The following is a 24,024-nucleotide window of genomic DNA, read 5'->3' on the forward strand; positions in this document are numbered from 1 at the left end:
CCCAGGATTTATTCTTTGTAAGCCTAGTTCTTATTTGCCGAACTAAGTTACAGGGACATAAACACACAAACATTGGTTGTCAAGCAATATTGAGCAAACAGACATAAGACACATACACACACATAGATACAATGGACTTCTTTCAGCTTCCATCTACGAAATCCAATCACAAGGCTTTGGTCGGCCCAAGGCTATAGTAGGAGACACTTGTCTGAGGTGCTATGCAGTGGGACTGAACCTGGAGCCATGTGGTTCAGAAGCAAGCTCCTTACCACACAGCCACAAAAAGTCTGCTCCATATTTATATATATATGTGTGTGTGTTTGAGTGCATGTATATATATATATATATATATATATATATATATATACATATATATATGTATATATGATAGGGAGAATTCACAAAAAAAAAAGACAAAGACATGTGGTGTAGACAACAAACAGACGTTATTAGTTTAACGCTCAGGAAGTGAAAAAGTCTTTAACGTTTTGAGCCTACGCTCTTCCACAGAAAGGAACACAGAAAGAAACAAGAGGAGAAAATAAAGAATGAGTAGTGGCTAGCGATCTATCGTGGCAAATATATATATACACAGAAACCAACAGTACTGATAAAATTTTAACACAGTAAAAATTTGGACGCTTCCTCACTACAGTCAGCTTTCATTGGCACAAAACCTAAGTAGCCTCTGTGTACCCTGCATACTGTATAAAAAGCAAAAGAAGCAAACACATTTGACTCTGCTATGAATTAATTTCTCTTGTTGAAATCGACCCCAACACACACACACACACACACACACACACAAAATAGTGATGAGGGAAGTCCCAATGCTGAATAAATCGATATGTGAAGAGACACAATTACACTGAATTTGAATAAGTTCGTCTCCTCATTCTGAATTCAAATACATGTCTGTGTGTATTTATGTGCATGTGCACAGATATGTTTCTGCAAGAGTTTGTCTATGAGTCTCCCTCTATATATATGTATGCGTGTGTGTGTATTTTGAGGTATATATATATATATATATATATATATATATATATATATATACATACCTCATATATATATATATATATATATATATTATATATAAACACATACAAATATATGCACACACACACACACACATATATATCTGTATATGTATGCTGTCTATATGTATGTTATATATATGTATATGACTGTGTGTGTATATATATTATATATATAATATATATTATATATATATATGTATGTATGTATGTATGTATGTATGTATATATACATAAATATATATACAGAGAGAGAGTGAGACAGACAGATAGATAGATAGATGTTATATATACATACATAAATGTATATGCATGTTATATATATATATATATATATAAACACATACAAATATATGCACACACACACACATATATATATATCTGTATATGTATGCTATATGTATGTTATATATATGTATATGTCTGTGTGCATGTATATATATATATATATATATATGTATATATATATAAATATATATATAGAGAAAGAGTGAGACAGATAGATAGAAAGATAGGTGTTATATATATATATATATATATATAATATGTATATATATATAATATATATAGAGAGAAAGAGTGAGACAGATAGATAGAGAGATAGGTGTTATATATATATATATAGAGAGAGAGAGAGAGGGATGTATGAGTGTATATCTATGTTTCAGTTATCATCAACAGTTCAGCGATATACACCACTCATTTCTCAACATGTAGGGAATATTTCAATAGGTCACAATATTTCTTTACTGTTTTTGTGTTTTTGATCTTATTATAGGTGCTGTTTTATTCATTTATTTGTTTATCATTATTACTATCTATTTATTTATCTATTTATTTATTTCTATAAATGTGCCTGAATAATAGTGTCGAATAGACTTTTCCCTTGTCTGAGAGATAAAGCACTACTTTACAAAGTCAGCTGTTAGAATTTGGTGGGGTGGGGAGACAGACGGATAGAGGGGGAGGTAGAGGGAGGGATAGAGAGAGGGGTGAAAGAGAGAGATGTGTATGCATGTATATATGTATGTATTTATGGGTACAAGTATATGTGTATGTGTATATAAATATATATATATATATATGTATATATATGTAGGTATTTATGTATGTGTGTGTGTGTGCATGTGTGTGTATATATATATATATATGATTAAATACATATATATATATAAAATTAAATATCTATAAATACACATGCACCCACGCACACACACACACTTATATATATGCAGACACACATACACACATATATATACGTGTGTGTATGAGTGCGTGTGCGTATGCATATATACAAATATACACATAAATACACATATATATACATACCTATATACACAAAGAAATGAAGACAGAACTTTAAATACACACATACACACTCCCACACACAGATACAGACAGACAGACAGACAGACCTGCAAAGAACCCTATCAGACGGCAGACAACATAAATGAATGAGAGAGAGAGAGAGAAAGAGAAAGTGAGAATACCTCGGACTGTAAGGTCATGCACGTTGGCAGACATTCACACACACATACACACACACACACACGGACGTACATAAACAGATCTAAAGAACTGGCCCAGAGATCTGAAAGCCCAGAGATGAAAGACAACATTTCTTGAGCTGACTTGTGGGTTTGTCACACATACAAGCAAATCGATGCTCCATTTGTTAGCCATAAAGTTGTGAATGCTTCCTTTCATGCTGGAACGATGTGATAGCTTTTGATATTGAACTAAAATTATCCGATATTCTATTGAGCTGCTGAAATGAAATGAGGCTTTCCTTTCCTCTCTCCATCGTTCTCTCTCCCTCTCAGTTTGATAATGAAATATTACTTATGAAATCAATATCTATCTATCTATATATGTACATATATATATATGGATGTTTGTATGCTTGTATGTATATCCATATATTTGCATGTATGTGTGTGCATGTGTATAAATATATATATTTGTATGTGCTCATATATATATGTGCTCATATATATATATATATATAAAGAGAGAGAGAGAGAGAGAGAGAGAGAGAGACAGATAGATAGATGTTATATATACATACATACATATATATATGTGTGTGTTTTGCATACATATATATATGTGTGTGTGTGTGTGGTATATATACATATATATATGTTTTATATATATACATATATATGTTTTATCTATATACATATATATATGTTATATATACACACACACACATACATATCCTAGGGCCATTCGTTACGGTTTATAGGGACTGTCTCTGGTCACGCATGGTCATTCAGACAGCCAGTGTCACTGGCTACACTGATGATACAAAATTACCACCTGCAGCAAAGAACTCAGACACTGACACAAGTTTGCAGCAGGACCCAAATGCAATTTACAAGTAGGTTGAACAAAACAGCATGCAACTGAATGCCAGAAAATTTTAACCACTGTGCTATCAGCTTGCAAATTTTCCACAGCCTGCCTATACAAGATGAGAAGATGCTGTAATTTCTGAGATGCAGACAATGAGAGATTAGAGAATCAGTATGAGTTATGATGTCGTCGTGTCCTATAGACAAAGAGAAAACAAGTGGCAGAATGGATAGTAAGGTCCTTCAAGATAAGAAACCAAGAAGTCGTGTTGACCCTGAGGAAGACCTTTTTTCTCAGCTGCCTGGACTATTGCTCTCAACTATGGCCATCACATTGATTCAAAGTAGACCTTTAAACTATCCATTACTACGACACTATAAAGACAGCCACAGCATCTCGTTAGTTATCGAGGCAAGCATCCCATAATAAGACTCCGAGTTTCAGATGTCAGGGCAGAAAACTGCTCTGGCATCTTGTCAGTTATAGAGGCAATCTTGGAGTGGTTGGCATTAGGAAGGGCATCCAGCTGTAGAAACCATACCAAACCAGATTGGAACTTGGTGCACCTCCCTAACTTACCAGATTTCAGTCAAGCCGTCCAACCCATGCCAGCATGGAAAACGGATGTTAAATGATAATGATAATGATGATGATGGTATATATATATATATATATAAATTTCATCTATATGTATATATATATATATAGAGAGAGAGAGAGAAAGAGACAGAGAGAGAGGGAGACATATGCATATATTCTTTTATGTACCCAGGTCTATTCCCCATTTTGTTTTAGGAATGGGTAGCCACAACAAGACACACACCAGGCATTCCATTCATTTCCCAGCTCAAATAGGCAAACCCCATTCTATGCTTGGGTGAAGGCATAGAATGCAACTCCCAGTATCAGCAGTGGGCCTGACAGCACACGCTGGTTTACCCCTGCAGCATCATTCCGGTTCCCTACCCCTTTGAGCAACATCAAAATTCACTCATCCATCCACAAACCCTCTCCAAGCTTTCCTCTCGTTTATAAACCCTCTTGCCTTGTTATATGGTGCAGAGATGTGAAGGCTGAGAGAGGTGGAAAGGAGGCAACTAGATGTGTTTGAGATGAGATGTCTGAGGGCTATGGCTGGTGTGACAGGGATGGACAGGATGAGGAACGTGGAGGTGCAAAGACCAGCAGGAATGAGAGAAAATCTAACAGCCAAAATGGATAGATGAATGCTGAGGTGGTTTGGCCACATGGAGAGGATGTGTGAGGAGCGGATGGTGAGGAGGCAGAAATGGCAGAAATGGTAGACAGCAGAACCAGAGGCAGACCTCGGTTTGTGTGGATGGATGGAGTGAGGAAAGCTTTGGTGTTGGAGTGAGAGAGGCAAGAGAGTTTATAAATGGAGAGTTTATAAATGATATATATACATATATATTCAAAATGTGACCGCGTGTGTACCGTTGGCGATTTTTTTCCTCCGTCTTCCCTTCTTTGAATCTTTTCTTTTCCTATGTTTCTGACGAAGAGCACCGCTCGAAACGTTAAGCCTACCTTCTTTCCTGAGCATTCAATAATACTATACTTGTTCCACATCCTCGCATTGTGTTTTCTCTTTGTGTTTTCATGTCTGGATTAACTATATATATATAAATATATATATATATGTGTGTGTGTAAATATATATGCATATAGGAGTACTCCCTCTGTTATCATGATGAGGGTCCCAGCTGATACGATCAACAGAACAGCTTGCTCATGAAATTAATATGAAAGTGGCTGAGCATTCCACAAACATGTGTACCCTTAATGTAGTTCTCAGAGAAATTCAGCGTGACACAGGTGTGACAAAGCTGGCCTTTTGAAATGCAGATATCACTCATTTTTGCCAGCTGAGCAATGTGGACTGGAGCAATGTGAAATAATGTGTCTCACTCAAGGACACAATGCATTGCTGGGAACTGAACTCACGACCTTATGATCATGAGCAGAATGCCCTAACCACTGAGCCATGTGCCTTCACTTATATGCATATATATATAAGTATCAACACACAAAATGTTTGGAGCCTGAGTTACCCTGTTGCTTCTGCTAAATATTAGCAAAAATGCACACATCCTCATATTGTGAGTTCTGCTTTTTCTGTTTGCATCAACAGACCTGTACCATGCTTGATCGCTACCCACGTAACCTTATTTTTATTTTCTCTCTCTGTTTATTTCTGGGTTCCTTTCTGTTGAAGAGCGTAGGCTCAAAACGTAAAAGACTTTCTCACTTCACTTCCCAGGTTTTAAATTAATACATCAGTTTGTTGTTTACACACCTGCCTTCGTCTTTTGTTTTGTTTTGTTTGTTTGTTTGTTTTTTGTAAATTCCAACTATATACAAACATACATCATCATGATCATGATGATGATTATCATCATCATCATTTAACGTCCATTGTCCATGGTGGCATGGGTTGGATGGTTTGACCAAGGCTGGTAAGCTGGAAGGTTGCACCAAACTCCAGTCTGCCTTGGCATGGTTCTCTACAGCTGAATGCCCTTCCTAATGCCAACCACTCTGAGAGTGTAATGGGTACTTTTACTTACCACCGGCATAGGTGCCACTTGTGTGACAGCACCATCTGAAATGACTGTGGTTTTACTTGACTTGATGGGTCTTCTTCACAAGCACAGCATAATGCCAAATGGACACAGTCATATATATATATATATATATATATATATATACACACACACATAATATAAATATATACATATATATATATTCTTTTATTCTTTTATTTGCTTCAGTCATTTGACCGTGGCCATGCTGGAGCACTGCCTTTGTAAGCCTGGTACTTTTTCTACCAGTTTCTTTTGCTGAACCGCTAAGTTACAGGGATGTAAACACACCAACATCTGTTGTCAAGTGATGGTGGGGGGACAAACACAGACACACAAACAAACACACGTGCGCATGCACACACACACACACACACATACACATATATGATGGGCTTCTTCCAGTTTCCATCTACAAAATACACTACACAACCATTCCTGCACCATATATATATATATATATATATTTATATCCCACATGAGCACCAGCATTATTTATATGCGCAAGGTGTGGCTATGTGGTAAGTAGCTTGCTTCCCAACCACATGGTTCCGGGTTCAGTCCCACTGCATGACACTTTGGGCAAGTGTCGTCTATGACAGCCTTGGGCTGACCAAAGCCTTGTGAGTGGATTTGGCAACTGAAAGAAGCCCATTGTACATATATATATATATATATTTTTTCTTAATATATATATGTATGTGTGTGCGTTGTCTGCCTGTGTTTGTCCCCCCAACATCGCTTGACAACCGATGCTGGTGTGTTTACATCCCTGTAACTTAGCGGTTCAGCAAAAGAGACTGATAGAATAAGTACTAGTCTTACAACGAATAAGTCCTGGGGTCAAATTGCTCGACTAAAGGCAGTGCTCCAGCATGGCCTCAATCAAACAACTGAAACAAGTAAAAGAATAAAAGAATATAATGCATATATGTGTGTATATATATATATATACATATTTACACATGTATGTATATTTGCACATACATCACATAAATTGGGTATTTTTTCTCCTATTCTTATCCTATTTTATCTCCTATTTTTAGGAAGGGGGTGGTTGGGGGTGGCGTTAGGAGGAAGTGAAAAGGGAGGACAGTTGTAGGGTATGTGGTGGTGGGGTGTGATGAGGAGGGGAGCATTTTTGATTCGTATTTTTGATTCAATTTCTTTTTCATCGCTGATTTTCCTCTTATTGTTGCTTGGTAGTGATAACGATGATGGTGGTGGTGATGGTGGTGGTGGTGGTGGTGGTGGAGGAGGAGGTGGCGTCGGTCATGTTGGTGGTGATGACCATGTTGTTGTTATCGTTATTGTGGTTTATTGTACATCATTGTTAGAGGTCAGAGGTGTTTTTTGCCTACATTTGTAGTGATGGGGGTGGTGGGAAAAAGCTTACTGTTGGTGGTGATGGTGCTGGCAGTGGCAGCGGTGGTGGTGATGATGATAGTGGTGGTGGTGGTGTGGTGGTTGCAGTGGTGGCGATGGTGGTTGTTGTTCTAGAGTTGGCAGTAGTCCTGAGGATGGTGTTAGTGATGCTGACAGTGGTAGTGGTGATAGTAGTAGAGTGATAGAAGTGGTGGCAGTGGTGCTTGAAGAGGTGGTGGTGATGGTGGTGGTGGTGGGGTGATAGTGGTAATGACGGAGGTGGTGGCAGTGGTGCTTGAGGTGGTGGTAGTAGTGGTGGTGGTGGTGGTGGTGGTGGTGGTAGTGTTAGTAATGATTCTTGATGATGGTGGCAGTGGTAGTGGTGGTGGTAGTGTTAGTGGTGAAAATGGTGGTGGTAGTAGTATCAGTGGTGGTGGTGATGGTAGTGGTGGAAGTGAATATGGTGGTGATGATGGTAGTGGTGGTGGAAGTGATGATGATGATGGTGGTGGTGATGGAAGTGGTAGTGGTAGTGATGGGGTGACAGTAGTAGTGACAGTAATGGTCATGGTGGTGGTGGTGGCTGTGGTCATAATTATAGAAACGGAGATAGTTGTCATAAGGGTGGAGATGGTGGTGGTGATAGTGGTGGTGTGGTGTGGTGGTTGCAGTGGTGGCGATGGTGGTTGTTGTTCTAGAGTTGGCAGTAGTCCTGAGGATGGTGTTAGTGATGCTGACAGTGGTAGTGGTGATAGTAGTAGAGTGATAGAAGTGGTGGCAGTGGTGCTTGAAGAGGTGGTGGTGATGGTGGTGGTGGTGGTGGTAGTGGTAGTAATGATTCTTGATGATGGTGGCAGTGGTAGTGGTGGTGGTAGTGGTGGTGGTAGTGGTGGTGGTGGTGTGTGGTGGTGGTGGTAGTGTTAGTAATGATTCTTGATGATGGTGGCAGTGGTAGTGGTGGTGGTAGTGTTAGTGGTGAAAATGGTGTGGTAGTAGTATCAGTGGTGGTGGTGATGGTAGTGGTGGAAGTGAATATGGTGGTGATGATGGTAGTGGTGGTGGAAGTGATGATGATGATGGTGGTGGTGATGGAAGTGGTAGTGGTAGTGATGGGGTGACAGTAGTAGTGACAGTAATGGTCATGGTGGTGGTGGTGGCTGTGGTCATAATTATAGAAACGGAGATAGTTGTCATAAGGGTGGAGATGGTGGTGGTGATAGTGGTGGTGGTGGTAGTGGTGGTGTAGCTGCAGTCAGGGAGGATAAAATTGATGTTGCCTTTGCAGCTAGTTACAGTGGTCCATTGTAGTAGGTCATCGTCACAAACATCAATGGAGTGGTCACGGATGGATTCCCTTTCATCAGATTCATACATTGGTGTACTATTTGCCAATCAATAACAGCAGCACCAACAATAATAATGCTGTTGCTAACGATGATGATAGTAGTGATAGCATTGGTGGTGGTGGTGGTCATGACAGGGTTGGAGACAGTAGTGGAAATGGCTATAGTATTGGCTATAGTACTGATAGTGTTGTTTCTACTGTTGTTGTTGTTGTTTGCTTTTGTTAGTCATTGTTGCAAGTGATAAGTATTAACTTTCATGTCAGCAGAGCTGCTGCTGCTGGTGTTGTTGTTGCTGTTGTTGTTGTCGGTGATGGTGGTGTGGTGGTGGGTGTTATGATGATGGAGGTGGCGCCGATGGAGACAAAAAATGTTGTTGTTATTGTTTTTTTTGTTCTGGTTATTTTTTGTGTTGTTGTTGTTGGTGTCACTGAAGTGGAAAGGTAGAGGCTTGGGTGGGGAGGGGAACTATTTAGTTAATTGCTTTTCTTTTTCCTTTTCCCTTTCACAACCAACAAACTGAACTGGTGCCCATACACACATATATGTGTATATATGTGTATATATATGTGTGTATATATATGTGTGTATATATATACACACACACATATATATATATATATAATATATACACACATGTGTGTATATGTGTGTGTATGTGTGTATACGTGTGTGTATACGTGTGTGTATATGTATATGTGTGTGTATATATATATATATATATACAGTATATATATGTGTGTATATATATACACACATACATACATACATATATATGCATATACACATACACACGCAAATACATACATATGAATATAAACATACACACACATATACATACACATGCATACAGACATGCACACATATACATATGTATACGTATGTATAAGCACACAATCATATACACATTATACACACATACATATAGGCACACATGTACATATATTTGTACACACACATGAACATACATATATACACTTACAAACACACACACACATACTCATATATATACATAGATATATATACACACAGAGACTCACACAGATGCATATACATACATACACACATTTGCAGACACATATACATATATACATACATACATGCATACTTACATACATACATACACACACAAGTGTATATGTCACTCTTGTTCCCAATGATGATAGCAATCATGGTGGTAGTGATGAGGATGATGATGACATAGGTGATTGATGATGCTGATGCTGGTAATGATGATGGTGATGAAGGTAACAATCAACAATAAAGATGATGGTGGTGGTGGGGGGCAGCAATGATGTAAACAAAGATGATGATGATGATGGTGATAATGATGATGACAACGCCGATAATGACTATGATGATGATGATGGTAATGAAGCCACTAATACTGATAGTGCTTTTGTTTTGGGAAAGGAGGAGGGGGTTAGGACAAAAATAAAAACAAAGAACCTTAGTCTATTTACTCACAGTCTTCTTAAATGTAAAATCAATATGCCATCGGTGTGTGTGTGTATATATACGCACACACAACACACACACGTATGTGCGTGTGTGTGTGTGTGTATAAATACATATATCGATGTCTGAACCACTTGATCCCTTTCAAACACAGCCACCAGTACATAGGGAGATATTAATATAGTTGCAACAAAATAGGTCAGGGAAATTTTCTAGGGTTTTTTTTCATTTTTTTTTTTTTTCATTTTGTAGTCTTTTTTTTTAAGAGGAAAAAGGAAACAGTTCACGTGACCCCTTTATAGAGCTTCTGAAACTGGTGGTGCAGAAACAAACTAACTATGTTTACCTTGAGGCCCCACACCTGTCTGGAAAAGCTTGTGCCAAGGACTCTGCTGAAGTAACCTGAGTACTAAATGGGTGAAGTCTACCACCCCAGGACAGAAGTAATACTTCAAACACTTTCCACACTATTTCCAAACAATTTTTATGCAATTTCCATCAATTTTCCATGCAGTTCCTGCACCATTTCCTCACTATTTCCACAGTTTCCATATAGTATCTACATAAATTCCACCCATTTTCCATTCAGTTGCTGCACTATTTCCACAGTTTCTATGCAATTTCCATCCATTTTCCATGCAGTTCCTGCACCATTTCCTCACTATTTCCACAGTTTCCACACAATTTGCAGTTTCCATATAGTATCTACACAAATTCCACCCATTTTCCATTCAGTTGCTGCACTATTTCCACACAGTTTCTATGCAATTTCCATCCATTTTCCATGCAGTTCCTGCACCATTTCCTCACTATTTCCACAGTTTCCATATAGTATCTACACAAATTCCACCCATTTTCCATTCAGTTGCTGCACTATTTCCACACAGTTTCTATGCAATTTCCATCCATTTTCCATGCAGTTCCTGCACCATTTCCTCACTATTTCCACAGTTTCCATATAGTATCTACACAAATTCCACCCATTTTCCATTCAGTTGCTGCACTATTTCCACACAGTTTCTATGCAATTTCCATCCATTTTCCATGCAGTTCCTGCACCATTTCCTCACTATTTCCACAGTTTCCATATAGTATCTACACAAATTCCACCCATTTTCCATTCAGTTGCTGCACTATTTCCACTCAGCTTCTATGCAATTTCCCCTCATTTTCCATGATAGAATAAGAACTACTAAGCTTACAAAGATTATGTCCTGGGGTTGATTTGTTTGACTAAAGGCAGTGCTCCAGCATGGCTGCAGTCAAACGACTGAAACAAGTAAAAGAATAATAACAATGATGATGATGATGTGTGTGTGTGTGTACGTGTGTGTGGGGGGGTGTATTAATATCTGGAGACAAATTTACCTTTCAGAAGTTATTGAATTTAGTCCGATTCCAAAGTGTCAGCAGTATTGATCGGAATAAGTTCATATACACCCTTACAGTCTTTTGTTATGAAGCTGTCAACAGTGTAAGGACTACCAAGACTTGGTGAAAATTATTATTACAGGGTAATATTCTTGATAGGTATTGGTAATTCTTCTGAAAGCCAGGGTCAACAGTGAAGAATGAGAAAGAGATCTATTTATCAATTTTTGGAACACTTCAATAATGAAAAAAAATAAATAAATAAAAATTAATGTTTTTGTGGATGTCGATATCATGTGATTTGTATTGAAAATTATCACGCAACAATGATTTATAACTGGCTATATCATTTGACGGAAGAGTACAGATGTACTTTCAGACAGATCAACTGTAGTGTGGGCAACAGCAGAAGATAGTCCCTTGTCAGGGAAATACTTGCTTTGATACTTAGGCTCTGGGTTTGTGGTTTGAACAACCCATGTGCCCAAGGCTTGAAGATTACATTGATTGTTAAGTAGGTTTTAGAAGCGTGGAATTGAGTAAACCAGAAGTTGTGCAACCATTTGCCTGTGTTTATGCTTGAAGCTGCCCAATCATAAAACATCCAAAAACTAAGAAAGTAAAAAAGCAGTTTAACCCTTTAGCATTCAGATTATTCTATCAAACATAATGCTTATTGATTCTCATTGATTTGAATTAATCATGCATTATCTCATATCTTCAAGATCTTGATGGTGTAATTACTTAATGTAGAATAACATTGTAGGGTAGGTGTGAGAGCCTGGATCTGGTCAGTTTGAACATAAAACAGATTAACTATTTTGGCCGGATATGGCCAGTTTAAATACTAAAGGGTTAAGTCAGGAGATCTCAATGACATGCCCAGGTCTGACTTATGATAGCAATAATAATAATAATAATAAGAAGAAGAAGAAGAAGAAGAAGAAGAAGAAGAAGAAGAAGAATAATAACCTTTTCTACAAACGGCACAAAGCCTGAAATTTTGGGGGAAGGGACTAGTTGATTACATCGACCCCGGTGTTTCACTGGTACTTAATTTATTGACCCCGCTGAAGTTGACCTTGGCGGAATTTGAACTCCGAATGCAGCAACAAGTGGAATACCACTAGAGAATTTCATACAGCATGCTAAAGACTGTGCCAGCTTGCTGCCTTAATAATAATAAAAATAAGGCAAGAAGCTGGCAGAAATGTTAGCATGCTGGGCAAAATGCTTAGGAGTATTTTGTCTGTCTTTACGTTCTGAGTTCAAATTCCACCGAGGTCGACTTTGCCTTTCATCGTTTTGGGGTCAATAAATTAAGTACCAGTTGCATATTGGGGTCAATCTAATCAACTGGTCCCCTCTCCCATAATTTTGTGCCTTGTGCCTAGAGTAGAAAATAATAATGATAATAATAATAATAATAATAATAATAATAATAATAATAATAATAATAATGATAACAATAATAATCTTTTCTACTAAAGGCACAAGGCCTGAAATTTTTTTTTGCGGGGAGGGGACTAGTCAATTACATTGACCCCAGTGTTTCAATGGTACTTAATTTATTGATCCCGAAAGGATGGAAGGCAAAAATCCACCTCTGTGGAATTTGAACTCAGAATGTAAAGACAGACGAAATACTGCAAAGTATTTTGCCCGGTGTTCTAAGAATTCTGCCAGCTCACCACCTTAATAATAATAATAATAATAATGATGATGATGATGATAATCATAATAATAATAATCCTTTCTATTATAGGTACAAGACCTGAAAATATTGGGGAGGGATGGTTGATTACATGGAACCCAGTGCCTAACTGGTACTTATTACACCGACCCTGAAAGGATCAAAGGCAAAGTTGACCTTGGAAGAAATTGAACTCAGAATATGAAGACAAACGGTATGCCACTAAGCATTCAGTTTGAAATCCAAACAAAATCTGCCAACTCACTGATTCATAGTGGTGTTGGTGGTAGGAGTAGCAGTGGCACTAGTAGTAGTGGTGGTGGTGGTGGTGGTGGTGGTGGTGTAGTAGTAGTAGTAGTAGTAGTAGTAGTCGTGGTGACGGTGGTGGTGTTGGGGTATTATTATTATTGCTATTAGTCATAGTAGTGAAGTGAAATAGAACCGGTGTGTGTGTGTGTGTTTATTGGCATAATGACCCCACCAAGATACAACAAAATCAGCTTCAGCACATGATTTCACATCAAGATTCTTGCAAAGCCAAATCCAAAAAGGAAATAAAGTAGAAAAGAAAAGTATTTATTTTTCAGTATTGTGAAGTAAATTTAATGAAATATTGCAAATGTCTTTGTGAAACATCAAGAGGATATTAAATAAATATCCAGAACCAACCCATCAAAGGTCAGCAAAATTACTTATTTATTTACTTATTTATGTTCAAATGGAAGCTGGTAGGTCGGTCGGTCAGTTGGCTGGCTGGTTGGTAACTTTGTAATGGCGTGAAAGGGGGGAAAGTTTGGAAAAAAAAATTATGTTGGGGAATAAATGAGATAAAACTTTCAATTAAAACGAAAAGAATTTGAATGAGAAACTTCTAAAATGTTGAAATGAAATAAGTTTAATATCCAACTTTCTAAAGTTTAATAATATTATTGTTGTTGATAGACAGAGATGATTACAAACAAAGCATACATATAGGCACAGGAGTGGCTGTGTGGTAAGTAGCTTGCTAACCAACCACATGGTTCTGGGTTCAGTCCCACTGCGTGACATCTTGGGCAAGTGTCTTCTGCTATAGCCCCAGGCCGACCAATGCTTGTGAGTGGATTTGGTAGGCAGAAACTGAAAGAAGCCTGTCGTATATATGTATATATATATAATATATATATATATGTATGGTGTGATTTGTGGTCTGTGTTTGTCCCCCTAGCATTGCTTGACAACTGATGCTGGTGTGTTTACGTCCCCGTCACTTAGTGGTTCGGCAAAAGAGACCGATAGAATAAGTACTGGGCTTACAAAGAATAAGTCCCGGGGTCGATTTTCTCGACTAAAGGCGGTGCTCCAGCATGGCCGCAGTCAAATGACTGAAACAAGTAAAAGATAAAAGAAAGATAAAAGATATACATAGAAAACATTAAAATGTGTCTTGACAGGGCGACGAGCTGGAGAACCATTAGCACACCGGGCGAAATGCTTATTGGTATTTCATCTAATGTTATGTTCTAAGTTCAGATTCTGCAGAAGTTGACTTTTATAGGCACAGGCATGACTGCGTGGTAAATAGCTTGCTTACCAACTACATGGTTCTGGGTTCAGTCCCACTGCATAGCACCTTAGGTAAGTGTCTTCTACTATAGTCTTGGACTGACCAAAGTTTTGTGAGTGGATTTGGTAGACGGAAACTGAAAGAAGCCCATCATATATATGTATATATATATGTGTGTGTATGTGTGCATTCACATTGTGTGTGTGTGTGTATGTATCATCAACATCATCATCACCCTTCAACATCCATTTTTCATGCTGGCCAGGGTTGGATGGTTTTGATTGGAGCTGGCAAGGCTGGAGAGCTGCACCAGGTTCCAGTCTGATTTCACTTGATTTCTACAGTTGGATGCCCTTCCTAATGCCAACCACTTTAAAGTATGTGCTATAAAGTGGGTGCTTTTAACATGGCATTGCATGAGTGCTTTTATGTGGCACCAGTATAGGTACTTTTTACATGGCACCGGCAGAAGACTCTTGCAGGCCAGTCCTCCTCTCCAGAGAAAGCAGCTATAACACTTCTGCTGCAAAAGATGGATTTTCTTGAGTACAGCAAGGCACCAGGTATCTCAGACCTTCGTCATCTCACCTGAAAGGTACAGCATCCTGAGATCATTCTTCAGCACTTCGTCCCATGTCTTCATGGGTCTCCCGCTTCCACATGTTCTATTTATTTCAAGAGATCGGCACTTCTTTATGGAGTTGCTGGCATTCATCTGCACCACTTGACCAAACCATTGCAGTCTTCTCTCTTGCACATGAACCGATTCCCCTTATGCCTAACTTTTCTCTCAGAACACCGGCACTCTGTCTAGCATGTACATTTACATTACATACTCAGTGGAGCATACTAGCCCCATCTGTCTGTAGCCTTCATATGTCTTCTACATTCAGGGCCCACATCTCACTCCCACAAAGCATATATATATATATATATATATATATATATATATATAACGTCACCCTTTTCAAGCCTAACCAGGCTCATGGGCCTGGTATCCCAGTTTCTGTGGTGTATGTGTTCCCCCCAGCTGGATGGGACTCCAGTCTATCGCAACGTTACTCAAGAAACAGGAAGAGAGAGTGAGGGAAAGTTGTGATAAAAGAGTACAACAGGGGTCACCACCACCCCCTGCCGGAGCCTCGAGGTGCTTTTAGTTGTTTTCCCTCAATAAACACACACAACGCCCGGTCTGGGAATCGAAACCGCGATTCTGCAACCACGAGTCCGCTGCCCTAACCACTGGGCCATTCCGCGCACACGCACACACACACACGCACACACACACACGCACCCACATATATATGTGTGCGTGTGTGCATGTATCACATGAGCATGAATAACCAGACTACCAATGAATGTTAGCATTATTTTAGCCTTTGAATGATGCCACCTTGCTGGCTAGGTGAGCAGGCCAACACTCCACACTGATCGAAGGGGGGACTGGAGCAACATCAAATGAAGTGTCTTGCTCAAGAACACAAGGTGTTACCTGGGAACTGAACTCACAGTCTAGCAATTCACATATGTGCATATACATACATATACATATATATATACTACTATACATATATAATATACATATATATATATATAAGATATATATATTATATATATATATATATTTACAATGTTTTGAATTCAATTTCCTTGTTTGCATTATCAAACCTTTACACATGCATATATATATATATATTTATATATGTGTGTGTGTGTATGCTACGCACGTTTATATATTTGTTTATATATATTGTAAATAAATAAATGGAAATTTGGTAATATTATGCAAGGAAAACATATCCCATTTTATAGAAACCATCTCATCCAAGTATTTTCCTTGTTTTACACGCCATTGTCTTGTTATTTCCTTCAGTTGAATCCATTTTATCACAACATCAACAATTTCCATTGCTTACGTTGCATGTTGGGATTGTTTACCCATCATGCAATGCATTTTGTATTTTGTTTTTTGTTTGTTTATTTGGTTGTTTATTTATTTTGTCGCCATTCATTTCTGTTCCCATTTCCGAATTACCTTTTTTTTTTATATATTTGGTGCTATGTTAAATTTCTCTGTGTGTTGAATAAATAACCTGCGTCATTGGTCACATGGATGCAACATCCCAATGCATACTGACCCGTGCATACATGTAGATGCAAACATATGCATGTAAGATGCACATACACATGCACACATACACATTGTGTGTCTACATGCATATACATATATGTGTGTTTGTGCATTGTGTGTGTGCGTGCATGTGTGTATGTATATATATATATACATGTATATTCATATATGTATACATATGTATGTGTGTGCATGTGTATATATGTATATATATATGTATGTATATATATGTGTATGTATATGCATACATATGTAAGTGTGTGTATATATATATATAATATGCATACATATACACGTATGTGTGTTGATTTGTATATATGTTTATGTATGTGTATATGTATATATGTGTGTGTGTGTATGCTTCTGTGTAGACATGTATGTATGTGTATATGTATATATATGTGTTTATATGTACATCTATCTACATACATATATGTATATACACATACACACACACAAACATACACACATACAAACACATAAATATATAAACCTACTAACATACAAAAAATGTATTTACATATATGCAGACACCTCTCTCTCCCTCTCTCAATCAGTCTCAATTTCCGTGTATATATACATATACATACATATATATATATATATATATATATATATATATATATATTATGTACTATGTATATGTATATATATATATATGTACTATGTATATGTATATATATATATATGTACTATGTATATGTTATATATATATATATATATATAACATTGTATGTATGTATATATATATAAATGCTTACATACATACATCTATGTACTTATGTTACTTACATAATGCAAACACCTACATCTATGTATGTGTGTGCTTACATACACCACTGTGTAAACTGACATTAGGCACACAGATGCATACATACATACATACATACATACATATATACTTGCTTAACTAGACACGAGTATACGTATATTGCGCCTGTTTTAGATAAATTGTATTTGAGATTAATAGATAGATCAAAGGCATGAATTAGAAAGAGAAACCAAACAGGATTTATTAATGAGAAAGAAGAAATCAATGCTCATGCATACACATACACATTCATACATAAATCACATTTTCATATACATACACACACACACAGATACACACACATAGAGAGTCTTTCTCACATACATGTGTACATAGTAATATAAAACACTCCTGTGTAGCTTATTTACTTTTGAATATATACATACGTACATACATATATGTGTGTGTGTATTTATATATAATATATATATATGTATATATATGTATCAATATATATATATATTTATGCTATGTGCATATGTGACTGTGCTTGCGTGTGTTGAATGAATAAATTGCATCAATAGACATGAATACACATTGCAATATATAGCTGACCTTCACACATACTTGTTCATTGAGTTCTTACAACATGACCAGTTGTGGCAACGTTCATCTCTTCAGAGAAGATTATTAAATGTGTGGTAGCATGGTTTACTCATTTCCTCTGGGGTGGAGTAACAAAGGATATTACGAAAACAGTGATAGTAATAGTCCTAGCAATTATAATAGTGACAGTAACTGTATTGAAATACGATGTAAACAGTAAAATATTATTAGGAAATGGTAAAGATACTAAGAGTAATAATAATAATAATAATCCTTTCTGTTATAATCACAAGGCCTGCAATTTGGGGATTTACATCGATCTCAGTACTCAACTGATGTTTATTTTATTGATCCCCGGAAGGATGAACGGCAAAGTCAACCTTGGTGGAACTTGAACTGAGAACATAAACACAGGTGAATTACCACTAAGCATTTCATCAGATGTGCTAACTATTTCTCCAGTTCACCACCTTAATGATAATAATAATAATAGTAATAATAATAATAATATTAAAAATGATGAAAGTAAACATTACAGGAAAAATTATTCTTTTACTTGTTTCAGTCATTAGACTGTGGCCATGCTGGAACACTGGCATAAAGAGTTTTAGCTGAACAAGTCAATCACAGTACTTATTGTTTTTTAAACCCGGTAGTTATTCTGTTAGTCTCTTTTGGTGAACTGATAAGTTACTGGGAAGGAAACACACCAACACTAACTGTCAATCAGTGGTGGGGAACAAACAAACGCACGTGCACACACACACACACACACACACACATGCACACACACACACACACACACACACACACACATGCACACACACACACACACACACATACATGATGGCCTTCTTTCAGTTTCCATCTACCAGATCCACTTACAAACCTTTGGTCAGCATGAGGCTATAGCAGAAGACACTTGTCCAAGTTGCTACACAGTGGAACTGAACCTGGAACCCTGTGGTTGGAAAGCACACTCATGCCTATTATCTGGAGAAAACAATATCAAAATTGAAATACAGATAGACATAAGGTGGAAGTTGTAGTTATGGGAATAATAAATATGAGGTGGTGGTCAAAAAGTTCCCGGGCTAGTTCTGTAGCGCACCAACAAATGGCAGCACACAGTTGCATGTGCTGTGAGTGCAGGAAGTAACTTTCATAAGGCAGAGTGCCAAGTGACATCACTGTGTTTACTTCACAAGTTGTGAAATTTGGGTTCTTGAGATCCAGAGCATATCTCAGAAGGTCCTTGACTCACTAATGGAAAACAACTTCCAGGCCAGATTCCAAAAGTGGCAGGAACGCTTGCACCAGTGTATTGCAGGAATGAGACAAGTAAAAGATAAAAGAGAAAAGAGAAATGTAGGTTCAATACCCAGCAAAGTCAGTCAACTTGGCCTTTCCCCATATCAGGTCAGACATATGCCAGGGTCAGTTCTTATCTCTCACACTTCCATGCCTCAAGATGGGCTCTGCCAAGTTTATAATACCCAAAATTTGTTGTATGTCATAACAGTGCTCTTATGGCTCCACCAGGCTCTGTAGGCCTGAGGCAAGGTGCAAGCAAGACAATAAAACCAAGAAATAAAATAAAGTTCCTGTTGCCATCCCCTAATACTGAAGCCACATCATCAGCTAAAAAGTTACATTGCTAAACACCTTATCAAATTCTTTTCTACTCTAAGCACAAGGCCTGAAACTTTTAGGGAGGAGCTCAGTCGATTTGATCAACCACGTACACAACTGGTTCTTAATTTATTGACTCTCAAAGGATGAAAGGCGAAGTCGAACTCGGCAGACTTTGTACTCAGAACGTAAAGACAGACGAAATACCTATTTCTTTACTACCCAGAAGGGGCTAAACATAGAGGGGACAAACAAGGACAGACTAACGGATTAAGTCAATTACATCGACCCCAGTACTTATTTAATTGACCCGGAAGGATGAAAGGCAAAGTCGACCTCAGCAGAATTTGAACTCACAACGTAACGACAGACGATATACGGCTACGCATTTCGCCCGGTGTGCTAACGTTTCTGCCAGCTTGCCGCCTTAAACACCTCATCAAATTAACTCACAAGAAATTTGTTCAGAGGAAGGTGGGTTATTTACTACAGCAAAAAGAGAGGAAGGGATCATTTCAGAGGTGGAGAAGGGTGTGATACAGTGGGAGAGATTACAGTTTTGCTTGACCTATTTAAAGGAGATAGGTGAACAGTGGGGATGGTCACAGTGGTGATGGTGGGGGAGGGGAACATGTCAGGAGTAACTTTTGATGTCACCTCATCTATTTAGGTAAAAAGATGTCAAAACATTTTAATAACCACTACCACCACTCTTGTTGTTGCTGGTTATTGTTGGAGTTGTGAAGATGACAGAGGTGGTATGCTTGATTATTATCATTATTATTTTCATTATTATTATTATTATCATTATTATTATTATTATTATTATTACTATTATCACCATCATTAATATTAATGGTGTTGCTGTTGATGTTATTTTCATTACTAATGATAATGATAATAACAATAATAATAATAATGATAATAGTAAGAAGAAGGAGGAGGAGGAGAAAGAGGAGCAGAAGGGAAGAACAAGGGAGTGGGAGGAGGAGGGGAGGAGAGCTGGGCAGGAAAAAGAGAGGGAAAGCAGGAGAGGAGGAAGAGGAGACTGGAGAAAGGGGATGAAGAGAGATGAGGAGGAGAAGTGGGGAAGAGGAGGAGTGGAGTGGAGACAAGGGGAGAGAGAAGGAGGGGAAAAGAAAAGGAGAAAAGAGAGAGAGAAAGCGGTGGAGGAGAAGGAGGAAGAAGAAGAAGAAGAAGAGAAGAAGAAGAAGAAGAAGAAGAAGAAGAAGAAGAAGAAGAAGAAGAAGGTTTTTATTTTATCAAAGCTTATGTCCAAGTGGCACTGAAAAAAAGCACCCCACCCCACCCCCAAATCCTTTGCTGATTTGTAAAATAAGAATGATTAAAAGAAAATAATTTACAGAGGTTTGTGGAGATTAATGACTAATTTTAGTTGATACAAGGGAGAAGGTGAAGGAGGAGGAGGAAGAAGAGGGAAGGACTGGAAGAGGAGGAAGATGAAGGGGTTAGATTGTTGGTCTTTGCTAGTTGTTTGGGTCCATCCTGAACAAACAGTCCCACTCACTCACCAATACCTCTTGGAACATGCTTTGATTTGTTGCAGATAATAATAATAATAATAACAATAATAATAATAATAATGATAATAATAATAATAATGATCAGTAAACAAATAATTAAATGAATAAGAAGACGGAGGAAAAGGCTTTCGTGTCTGAATTAAGAAATTCTTTTGAAGTAGGCAAAAGTAAATCATTAAGTGGGTAACTAAATAAATTAATTAATTTAAAGAACAAACATAAGATAAACAAATTAGGTGTGAAAAACAAAAACAAGAAAAAATAATGCATTTTATTTTGAACTGTGAGGAAAAGGTAGATATTGATAGATAGATAGATAAACACAGATATTGATAGGTAGATAGATAGATAGATAGAGAGAGAGAGAAAGAGAGAGGTAGATAGATAGATAGATAGATAGATAGATAGATAGAAAGATAGATAGATAGATGGATAGATAGGTAGATAGGTAGATAGATAGATAGGTATGTAGGTAGGTAGGTAGGTAGATAGATAGATAGATAGATAGATAGATAGATGACAGACAGACAGACAGACAGACAGACAGACAGACAGACAGATAGATAGATAGATAGATAGATAGATAGATAGGTAGGTAGGTAGGTAGGTAGGTAGGTAGGTAGATAGATAGATAGACAGAAATAGCATAAAAGTAAACATCAAGTATCATAAACCAAGCAAAACATATCATTAAATAGTGGATATAAAATGTGACATACATACAACACATGTAATTAGGAAATTAATTATGGGTAACGAAGGATGCTAAGTGATCTTGGGAAAAGAAAAGGAAGAAAGAAAAAAGCAGTATTACTAGCTGCCAATCTATTGGTAGAATGGATGAAATATTAGTTCTGAACTACCATCTTATGTTAGCTAAGACTGTAATCCTCAACAATTCTAGGCTTGAAAATGTTGTATCTTTTACTTGTTTATGGCTTTGGACTTGGCCATGCTGGGGCACTGCCTTGAAAGGTTTAGCTGGATAAATTTATCCCCAATACTTAGTTCTCTTCCTTTTTTTTATTTGACATCTGTACTCATTCTATTGGTCTCTTTTGCTGAACTGCAGAGTTATGGGGATGTAAACAAACCAACACCAGTTCCCAAGTGGTTGGGACAAACACAACAAAAGCAAGAATGAACACCTTCATATATAAATATGTTCGACCTATATAATGTTCATATATATATATATATATGTTCGACCTGTATAATGTTCATATATATATATGTATATGTTCGACCTTCGAACATTAGGTCTCATCGAGGCAATGACTAGTGACCGAGACCTTTGGAAGTATGCTGTGCGTGAGAAGACCCAGCAGGACAAGTGAGACCATAACCCGTGGCCTCTACCTGGGATGTAGCCAGTCCGCTTATGCATACCTTTCCTTCTTGGGACACAAAACAAGAAGAGGACATGCACAAGGAATGTATTAGTTTGGTTCTCAGTGGAAGGAGAGAAAAAGGGAAAAGTCCAAAGATAGAGGAAAAAATCTTCAACAGCATGTGTGTTGATACATACGCACATACATGCACACAACATGTTTCCTCACAGTTCTCATCAACCAAGTTCACTCACAAAGCATTGGTCAGCCCATGGCTATGGTTGGAGACACTTGCCCAAGGTGCAGCACAATGGAAACGGCTGCAAAGCAAGCTTGTGAACCTCACTGAGTATTTTAAAATCTAAGGTAGCAAAAATAACTTATTTTGAGTCCACCTTGTTATTGCTGAGGAGGGGAAAAAAAGAAAAAGAAAGCAACAACTTCTATAATTAAATTTTTACTCTACATTTTATTAACTCAAAAAACATTTTCTTTTGTTTGTTTGTTTTTTGTTGTTTTTTTCTCCGTTTTTTTTTTTTGATTGTTTGTTTTTTTAGTTTTTTTTTTGTTTTTGGAAAGTACTAAATTCTGTAATCTGACAGGTAAATTGAAAACCAGGATTAGGAAGCTGGCTTTTGCAAAATCTGTAGGAATTGTGTGTGTATTGAATGATTGGAAATATATCGAGAAACTGTAATGAGTTTTACGAGGAATTTGCAGAATTAAAAGCTTAGTAGAATAAGAGCATTTAGTTGAAGTGGGATTTGGATCTTGTCAGAGAACTAAGGCAGGAAACAGCGAAATGTGTTTAGTAACAAGGAAACACAGGCTTGTACAGAAATTATCTGAATTTCACTACTAAGGTAATTATAACTCAACCGAGATTTAATTAAATGTTTATTTTACTAGAGTGCAGAAGTTTTTATGTAATCATCATCATCATAATCATCATCATCATTTAACACCTGCTTTCCATGCTAGCATGGGTTGGACGATTTGACTGAGGTCTGGCAAACCAGATGGCTGCACCGGTCTCCAATCTGATCTGGCAGAGTTTCTACAGCTGGATGCCCTTCCTAGCGCCAACCACTCCAAGAGTGTAAAACGATGATGATGATGATGATATATATATATATATATATATATATCATCATCATCATCATCGTTTAACGTCCGCTTTCCATGCTAGCATGGGTTGGACGATTTGACTGAAGCCTGGCGAACCAGATGGCTGCATTGGACTCCAATCTGA

At 37.5% G+C, this 24,024-nt stretch overlaps 1 protein-coding gene and 1 long non-coding RNA gene across 2 annotated transcripts in view; both read right to left on the minus strand.

Moving 5' to 3' along the window:
* LOC118767376 (transmembrane protein FAM155A-like) overlaps positions 1-24,024 on the minus strand; it is a 303,047-nt gene that overhangs the window by 43,018 nt on the left and 236,005 nt on the right. The gene's annotated exons all lie outside the window — the stretch shown is intronic.
* Positions 20,296-24,024, minus strand: part of LOC118767378 — an 18,126-nt gene continuing 14,397 nt past the window's right edge. The window contains exon 3 of the long non-coding RNA XR_005003296.1: positions 20,296-20,323. This is a non-coding gene — a long non-coding RNA (uncharacterized LOC118767378). The remainder of the gene's footprint in view (positions 20,324-24,024) is intronic.

Source organism: Octopus sinensis, linkage group LG21 (genome assembly GCF_006345805.1).
Source record: "Octopus sinensis linkage group LG21, ASM634580v1, whole genome shotgun sequence".
NCBI lineage: Eukaryota > Metazoa > Mollusca > Cephalopoda > Octopoda > Octopodidae > Octopus > Octopus sinensis.